Source organism: Drosophila novamexicana, unplaced genomic scaffold (assembly GCF_003285875.2).
Source record: "Drosophila novamexicana strain 15010-1031.04,08,12 unplaced genomic scaffold, DnovRS2.1 tig00000434-arrow-pilon, whole genome shotgun sequence".
In the NCBI taxonomy this organism is placed as follows: Eukaryota; Metazoa; Arthropoda; class Insecta; order Diptera; family Drosophilidae; genus Drosophila; species Drosophila novamexicana.
In genome coordinates, this window is record NW_020824802.1 from 2,734,741 (window position 1) to 2,744,548 (window position 9,808).

Genomic DNA, 9,808 nt, shown 5'->3' on the forward strand with positions numbered 1-9,808 from the left:
CTGATCGTCTTAATACATCGTATCCCTTTATGGTCACTGGCGTTGATTACTGTGGACCATTTTACTACAAGAACGAAGTGCGCAACAGGCCACCAGTGAAATGCTATATCAGTCTGTTCATATGCTTCGCTACAAAGGCGGTGCACTTAGAGCTTGTAAAGGACTTGTCCACAACATCGTTTCTAAACGCCCTAAAACGTTTCATCCTGACTCGCTCTCGACCTTCAAGGATCTGGTCTGACAATGCGACAAACTTCGTAGGTGCCAAGAACGAACTAGCAGATCTGAACCGCCTGTTCCTGAGTGACGAGCATGTCAAGGCCGTTAACGAGTTTTGCCTAACCGACTCAATTGAATGGTTGTTCATCCCTCCTCGCTCTCCGCACTTTGGTGGACTATGGGAAGCCGCTGTGAAGACTGCTAAGCACCACTTTTATCGATCTGTTTGCTCTTCCATTTTGGATTTCGATTCGCTGCGTACGCTCGTCTGCCACATCACGGCAATTATTAATTCTCGACCATTACTTCCACTTTCAGAGCATCCAGGTGATCTTGACGTCTTGACACCCGCACACTTCCTGGGTACAGCGCCATCTTCATCATACATTGAGCCCGATCTAAGGCAGCTTAACTTCAATCGGCTTAATTATTTTCAGCGCGTCACATATCTCCAACAAGTATTCTGGGCCCGTTGGCGCGAAGAGTATTTGACGCTTCTTCAACAGCGCTCCAAATGGCGCACTCCTCAGCCTGGACTCTCCATTAACGATGTTGTCCTTGTAAAGGATGAGAATCTACCGCCGCTGAAGTGGCCACTCGCCAGAGTGCAAGAGCTGATCTCTGGATCTGATGGGGTATCCAGAGTTGCTGTGCTTCAAACTGCGATTGGAGTCATACGTAGAGCTGTACGAAAGCTGTGTTTGCTGCCCAAACAGGATGATGTTGAAAGCCCTTGCCTTCCAACGGGGGGAGAATGTTTGGTCAAGTAACAGCAGAGATAATACCGACGGCTGCGGACATCATCCAACAGCAGAAAATAACAATCATAATTACAGCCTAAGAGCAAATAGTTTTTTGCGCGCTCTTTGTAAGCTGCTGCCCACTCTCCTTCTGTATTGCTTTGCTTTGCATTGCTGCCCTTCGCTCTAACCGGCGAGCGTCTTATGGGAGTTTCGTTTCGATTCGCTTTACATATTGTCATAGTTAGTCAGTCTTTCGTTTGATCGCAACCTAGGTACAACTAATTCGAGTTGGCTGCCAAGCAACAATATAAAACTTATAAATTCTAATAAGTGCCCTGCGCGGCAAATAAATCCATTCGAAAACTAATCTAAGTGTTTGAATTTCGCTGCACAAGCAGTTAGAATTAATTGGTTGCAAAAAAGCTTGCAACTACACAGTGACATTTTCAGAAATGTGTTCAGTGGACAGAGGCTATTATGTAGTCTATCTACATCAGCTACACAATTTTTACTTGTTATTTCAATTTCAACTTTTCACTTATTCAACCATTCTTTCAGGGCTAGGCTCATAAAAGCACTGACGCTATCTGTCTTCAGAGTTGTAGGTTTTTCCATATTGTTAAATATTTAAATAAATCCTCTTTTAATTTAAAAAATGTGACATTTTTTAAAAATGTGTGAAATGTGTTTTCCTATGGGGAAACGTACAGGCCGAATATTACACATTTTGCAAAAATGTGACATTTTCAGAAATGTGGAAGAAATGTGTTCAGTGGACAGAGGCTATTACGTAGTTTGTCTACATCCGCTACACCATTTTTACTTGTTATTTCAATTTCAACTTTTTCCTTATTCAACCATTCTTTCAGGGCTAGGCTCATAAAAGCACTGACGCTATCTGTCTTCAAAGTTGTATGTTTTTCCATATGTTGAATATTTAATATCTTTTAATGTCCACCCAATCCTTGCCGTTAAGTTCAATAACATTTGCAAATTTTGAATATATGTAAATCAATACATGTAAATTAGCTGTGGTTTTTTATTGAATACATTTATACTACGTAAGTTTCTCTACAGTTTTCTACTTCCGATGTAATTTTAAATTGAAAAACTAATTTATTATGCTTGAATGATCTCTTGCTAATTATTATTTTGCCATGAGTGTAATCAATTATGCCGTTGATTGGCATTAATAAATTTCTGCCTCAAAGTATATCATAATGAGGCGAAGAACCGTGTATGTAAAATATCTGGTCTTGCCCAAAAATTTTATTCGGTGCAGTGATACATAATGATTTAGTTTTGATACCCCTGTCATAGTTCTAATCGAAATAGGTCTTGTATAAACTGGTTGTTGCGCTATTGAGCTTTTTCAATAGCTTTCACAAATAGAAATAATTAACCTTATTTTATTTCTTGTGTTCCAATTTGTTTCTATATTTCTTAAAGTTACGAGAAGCAGGCAGACCTGAATTTGTCTGTGCTTATTGATTAAGAACAATAGTTTTATATAGGCAACCGAACCCGAATTGGTACGTGCCAATTTTAGTGAAGCGACAATTATTAGTTATAATTTTGAGAAATGCAACTTAACTAACTCGATACGCAGCATCGAGGCCTTCGCATAAGTAAAGCTAGGTCAATAAACGATCATTACAGCGAAGAGCGGCAGCTTAATGTAAATGTAATCTTAAGAGCGAAATTTAGGCAATTTCTTTGCAGAGCGAGTAAAATTAAGATGCTGCTCTTATCAGTTGCGAGGCCGCTCCAGTTGTTTTGGCTGCGTAGCCAGACATTCTCCCCCGGTTGGAAGGCATGAGCTTTCAGCAGATTCCCTGATGGGCAGTAGGCACAGCTTCTTTGCCGCTTTAGTCGCGAAGCAGACGAAGACAGCCATGTCACATTTGACTGGAGCTTTTTTTCGTACGTCTGGCTTATAGAAAAATGGTCCACAATAGTCAACGCCAGAGACTTCAAAGGGCAGATCAGCCATTATATGCTCTACTAATCGAGGCTTGGCACGAAAGCATCTCACACATTCTCCAACCACCTTGGGTACGGTCTTCCCTCCACCAATCGGCCAATACTGCAACCGAATATGAGCAAGAAGTGCCCGTGGACCAGCGTGTAAGTCCCGATTGTGAAACCGTGTGATGACTGAGTCTGTGATGGGATGGTGACACGGGAGAATTATTGGATGGCAAGCGTCGAAATCCAGCGAAGAGTTTTGCAAGCGCCTATCAACGCTAAGAATGCCGAAAACATACAAAAAAAAGGTAAAGTGATGCGATACAACTGGACGATTTAACAACTCTTCTCGATTGCAATGATTTGATCTCTTCCCACAGGTGTGCTCTCTGGGCGAGCCTTAGTAAGAGTTGGGTCCCATGTATATCACACACTGTTAGTCCAGGATGCCTTCGTATGAATTTATAAATATATCCGAATATACGCTGCATTGTATTAAATGAGTTGACGTATTTTTTTTTTTTTTTTTTTTTTTTTTTTTTTTTTTTTTTATTTTTATTTATTTATTAATGGTCGACAAAACGAGTGTCTTCCTCATTATTCAATAGAATATACAATAGAATTTTATGCTAAAAGCCTAGTTAAAGGATACAATTTTCTAAATAGCATCACCGACCGATGGAGGTGTTTTATTTGCCAGTCCGGCCAGCTGTGCCCCTTTTCACAGCTAATTTTGTCAGTGACGCTATTAGAGCCTACATCTAAGCAGAAGGTTGTAAGTAGGAAAAAAGTGTTTTCAAGTAGCATTAAAATAATCTTAATTTGCTATATTAATAAAGAAAATACAATAAATAGGAAAAATGAAAGTAAGAAGAATTGTTAATAAAGTAAAGCAATGTAAGTTAGATAAAGAGTGTTAAGTAGATAGGACAGAGAGAAAAGTAATGGGAAATCACCGACCCGGTGGGGGAAAAATTTTTCAGCCTGTCCGGCAAGCTATGCCCCTGCTCATAGCTGGGAATGGTCAGCGACTTCCCGAAGGTATCCTGAAAGCAACGATTTTATTAGGGGTAGAGACAGTTCGGTAGAGAAAGCGTGATGCAAACTATTATAATTTTTACATAGCACGCGAAAAGGATTGTGCATAGCGTAGTCTGTTGTGCACGTAGATAGTAAAAAGGGGCGATAATTTCTGGTTGGTCTAGCCGGAACAGAGAATTGAAGACGCCCTAGCAGAAAAGGAGAATCTATGTCGCCAATAATCAACTTATGTAGAAGGACAACACCGAGAATTGTCCTACGGTTGGTTAACGACGGAAGGTTGAGAAGAAGCAGTCTGCTGGAGTAGGATGGCAACCGAAGATTAGGGTCCCAATTTAAACCTCGTAAGGCAAAAAGCAGAAATTGCTTCTGAACAGATTCAATACGATCCTGGCTGTTGTTATACTGTGGAGACCAAATGCAAGAGCAGTATTCAAGGATAGGGCGAACAAGAGAGATGTACAGAAGTTTTGTTATAAAAGGATCGTTAAACTCTTTAGACCATCGTTTAATGAATCCAAGTACACCTTTTGCCTCATTAACGATGGTATCTATGTGAAGATTGAAACAGAGTTTAGAATCAAAAATTACGCCTAGATCCTTAACTGTTAGTATACGTTGCAAAGGGATATTGTCGATTGTATAACTGACAAGATAAGGTGTAGTACGATTAAAAGTCATAAACATACACTTTGAACAGTTTAGATGCAATTGATTGGCAGAACACCATAGTTGCATAGCGTTCAAATCGTCTTGTAGACGAGAATGATGTAGGGGATTAGTGTATGATAGAAAAAGTTTGACATCGTCCGCATACATGAGTACATGTTTACAAGTGACAGTTATATAAACGAAGGGAGATGACGCAATAAAGACCTTTTTTCTAAGTTCGAGTTCTGTCTTTTCTGACAGGCAAGAAGCAGGCCAGTCCAATTTGTTTTTAACTTGAAAGTCTGGGCCGTTGAACCACAGTGATGATTGATCTAATTCACTGGGCGTAGATCCTCTCGACAGTATATCTGCCGGGTGGAGTGAAGTAGGCGCGTAGCGCCATTCCATGCCATTAGTTAGCTCTTGAACTGCTGGGACGCGATTAGCCACAAACACATTGAGCTTGCAGAGCTCGGTCCTTATCCAGGAAAGGCATACAGAAGAATCCGACCAACAGTAGAATTTTCCGTCGAAGAGATTCATTTTAGATATCTCACGCATGAGATTAGATAATAAGACGGCGCCACAGAGCTCTAGCTTTGGAACTGTGATAGTTTTCAGAGGAGCTACACACGATTTGGTACCCAACAGCTGACAATGTTCGTCGAGAAAGGACGTAGACACAGGCCCCATATGCTTCGATGCTGGTGTCGCAGAATCCGTGAACTTTTAACTCTGCTGCAGGTATTGACACGTGACGAGGAAATTTAAGAAACTGTGCCTTCTCAAAACTGCAGCAAAGATCATGCAAAGCTGTTGCTAGTGATGATGGCAAGCTCTCGTCCTACTCAAGCTTCTCCTTCCAGATCTGCTGCAAAAAGATTTTAGCCTTGGCGATTACCGGCCCACTGAGTCCAAGCGGGTCATACAAGCGAGCTATGGTCGATAGAATTAATCTTTTGGACGGTTTGGATCTCTGCTGAATGGACGAAAATAAAACGGCAACCGATCCGACGATGAGTCCCATGCGAGTTCAAGATATTTGGTGATGTCGCTACCATCATCAAACTTTAGAGAAGATTCTCTGTCCTCTTCGGGTAACCCTTTCAGTACAGCAGCATTGTTTGAGCACCACTTTCGCAACTTGAAGCCCGCACTTGCCAAGATTCCAACCGTCTGCTTAAAAATTTTCTTTTGCTTCTTGAATTGAATCACCCCTTGAAATGAGGTCGTCAACGTAGAAGTCTCGCCGCAAAATCCGAGATCCAATTAGAATATTAGTTTCCTTATCCATAGACAGCTGATGCATAAGACGGACAGAGAGGAATGAAGCTGCCTTTGTTCCGTATGTAACTTTATCCAGCTTAAAAATCTTTTTATCCTGTTCTGGCGAATTTAGCCACAGAATGCATTGGAGAAAATCGGCCGGTGCTGAAACGCGTACGCATCGATACATTTTTTCAATATCTCCTGTTTGGGCGATCGGGAAATTACGAAAGCGAAGAAGGATATGAAACAGCGAGCTTTGACTAACAGGTCCAGCCATCGATATTTCATTTAATGAATAACCTGACGAGGTAGCTGCTGAGCCGTCGAAAACGACTAGCAACTTTGTCGTTGAACTGTCTTCTTTAAAGACACAGTGATGAGGAAGAAAGTATTGACAAAGTCCTATAGACTCTGGAGCAACAGGCGACATATGACCCAGATCCAAGTATTCCTTTAGAAAGTTTGAATATTGAATCATCAGATCTGGACGATTTTTTAGTTTGCGTTTCAGGCTCCGGAAGCGGTGAAAGGCTTGTTGGTATGACGTCCCCAGACATTCCAAACTTCGCTTGAAGGGTAAACGAACTGAATATTGGCCACTAGGCAATCTGATATGAGTTTTTACGAAATGTTCTTCACAAATAGTTTCTTCCTTTGAAGTGGTAGGTGTAATTTCCAAACAGGATTCTATCTCCCAAAATCTTCGCACCAATTCATTAGCACGTTCTTCAGAACTTGACTCAAGTTTGCCCGCAGTATGCTTTGCCATTAACGTAGAGCCACTCAAGCGCGGTCCGCCTCCAGAAACTACCCAACCAAGCCGTGTTTTTTGAAGACACGGTAGTCCTAAGAGAAGCCTTATCTGGCCGATGCTGAGAAGGTCGTAAAACAGGCTAGCTCCAAGCAGCAAGTCCACGCGGTGAGGTTTAAAGAAAGACGGATATGCAAGTTTTATGTTATCGGGAATGTTCCAATTCGTCGTGTTATTAGTAAAACTCGGTCGACTATCAGTTATGTTAGGCGCTACCAGAGCTGTGAGGCATGTTGAGTATTCAGCGACTTGAAACTGTATTGTGAAAGTGACCGTGTTTTCTCCTGTTAAAAAACGAGAATCTCCTAGACCAGAGACAATGGCTGAGGACTTGTGCTTCTTTAGCTGAAGCTGTTGAGCAGGGCGCGACGTTATAATGTGGAGCTGAGAACCGAAATCCAAAAGGTCACGACAAGGTCTCAAAGTGCCGGAGCGATTTTTAACGAAGACCATAGCAGTAGCAGGAGGACGACATCACTACTGAAATACTGGGCAACAAGAGAGGTGGAGGTAGATGGCGACGGCTTAGCGAAAGAGGCATTGGCTATTGACAATGAATCAGCAGGCAGAGTCAGCTGACCAGACGGAAATACAGAATCATTATTATTTAACTGCAGCAGGGAATGATGTTTCGCCCCGCAGGTCCGACAGCATCCAGAGCTGCATGATCGCAATTGGTGACCTTTCTGTGGGCAATTCAAGCGCAATGCAACTCGTTTTGCCTCACTAAGCCGTATTGCAGGGGTCAAATTCCCAAATCGGGACAGTTATATATTATGACCAGGGCTGTTTCAAAGGACGCAGACAGGGGCGTCGTGGTTAGGGGCGATAAATGACGATCTACTTGTGTTAATTGCTCTAGTTTTTCCCACCTGATGGCTAAGGGCATAGCTTGCCATAGCAAAATTTACTGTTTCCATTGTTCGGCATCTCTGCTCCAGAAACGTAGCCATATGCTCCCACGATGGTATTAAGTTGACGAACGACGAATCCTCTAGCCTTTCTTCCCACTTGGCTTGTGATGTTCGGTCCAGCTTTGGTAAAATAGTCTGCACAATGATGCATCCAGCGATCCTTTCGGAGTTGCCCGTGCTCTTTAACGCGCGAATATGTGCGTTGAATTGCTCGGATAACTCTCTTAGCGATACAAACGATACAGGCAATCCACCTGCCATCCTCTTGAGCCCCAATATCTCAAGTATGTGTAAACCTTTTCTTCCATAAATTAAGTGCTTTGACATAATTATCGTTTGTTATTTCCAATGATCGAATCGAGTCCGCGCTGAATCCTTCAGCCACGATCGAAGATGCTGCAGCCTTTTGATATCTGCTTAATCAGGATGATTTTCTATGACGGTTGTAAAAGTCGGCCCATTCTGTGTAACCACCACTGAACGTAGGCAACTTTATTGAGGGTAGTGTCGGCGGTGCCTTAGCTCTAACTGTCTGCGAGGGCAGCACAGATTGGTCGCGAAATGTTGAGCAGGGCAATATTCAGACACGTTTCGCATTAGAAACTGAAATTTTCATAGAAAAGTCTAGCTCTTAGAGGCTAGTGTTAGTAATATCAAATGAGGTCTGAAGCCGTTCGAGTTGCTTCAACCTAACACTAAGACAGCACTCATCAATTGCAGTAAGTGGCGAATTAGTTTGAGCATTTCGAAGTGTCTGCAAACTGCCATAAATTGAAATGGCTTTGTGCTTCAGAAAAGTCACCCTGTTTGCGGAAGGCACTGCACTAGAGGCATTATTTTCGGTTGCCATTAGAAGCGTTGATAGAAAGCGTGTGCGAAACTAGCTGAGTAACTAACAACGGGGATCGCTAGTACATGCAAACCGTTCAAGGAACAATAGCTATAATAACTTCGGCGAATGCAAGTGTCAACCTTTGTATCGAATCAACGGCAATAGCTTTTACATAAGTACCGCACAAATGAGCAAAGACTTTAAGCGACCGAAAGAGTATGCAAAGCGACGGCTATCGCTTATATGTATATAAAGTACACAAAACGAAATGTAAGGTGTAATTCACGTCGGGGTCACCAAATGTTGCGCTATTGAGCTTTTTCAATAGCTTTCACAAATAGAATTAATTAACCTTATTTTATTTCTTGTGTTCCAATTTGTTTCTATATTTCTTAAAGTTACGAAAAGCAGGCAGACCCGAATTGGTCTGTGCTTATTGATTAAGAACAATAGTTTTATATAGGCAACCGAACCCGAATTGGTACGTGCCAATTTTAGTGAAGCGGCAATTATTAGTTATAATTTTGAGTAAGTGGCCGATGTGTACCAAATGCATGAAGCGAACGAACTTAACTAACTCGATACGCAGCATCGAGGCCTTCGCATAAGTAAAGCTAGGGCAATAAGCAATCATTACAGCGAAGAGCGGCAGCTTAATGTAAATGTAATCTTAAAAGCGAAATTTAGGCAATTTCTTTGCAGAACGAGTAAATTTAAGATGCTGCTCTTATCAGTTGCGAGGTCGCTCCAGTTGTTTTTGCTGCGTAGTCCGACACTGGAAAATTTGCCCTCATCGACCCAGGGTCAATGGGACATCTGCAGCGTATGTTATTAATTGGTATTTCTATGTATTGGCTTGTCACGATGCTCCAATTGGACAATATTCGTCTTTTATTCCTTTATTCAGAATCTTATCAGATTGCTCTGTTCTGACAACCATAATCTTCTTGTACATAATTACCCAGATAGTTGTCTGATTGTTGATAGTTTTCATCAATCTGCATTTTTTGGGAACCACTAGTATTTTCTCGCATACGTTTGTATGATTGATTTGGTATATATCTACCTAGAGAAATATTTTGATTTATAGGGTTTTTTATTTGTACTTGTTGTAAATTCTGTTTGAATTCTTAAGCTAGTTGCTTATTTAGGTTAACCACTTGGGGTTCATCATAGGCGGCATTAATCAAATTTAAAAAATATAAAAACATTAATACCTTACAGTTTAATAGGTGTGACTTGGCTAAATATTCTATAGCTAAGTCGAACTTCTTTCTTCTCAATTCTCAATTATATGAGAATTATTTAGCTCGTTGCAAAAGGCAATTTGCCCAAAATCCGAGACAGTTTTATAATTTAG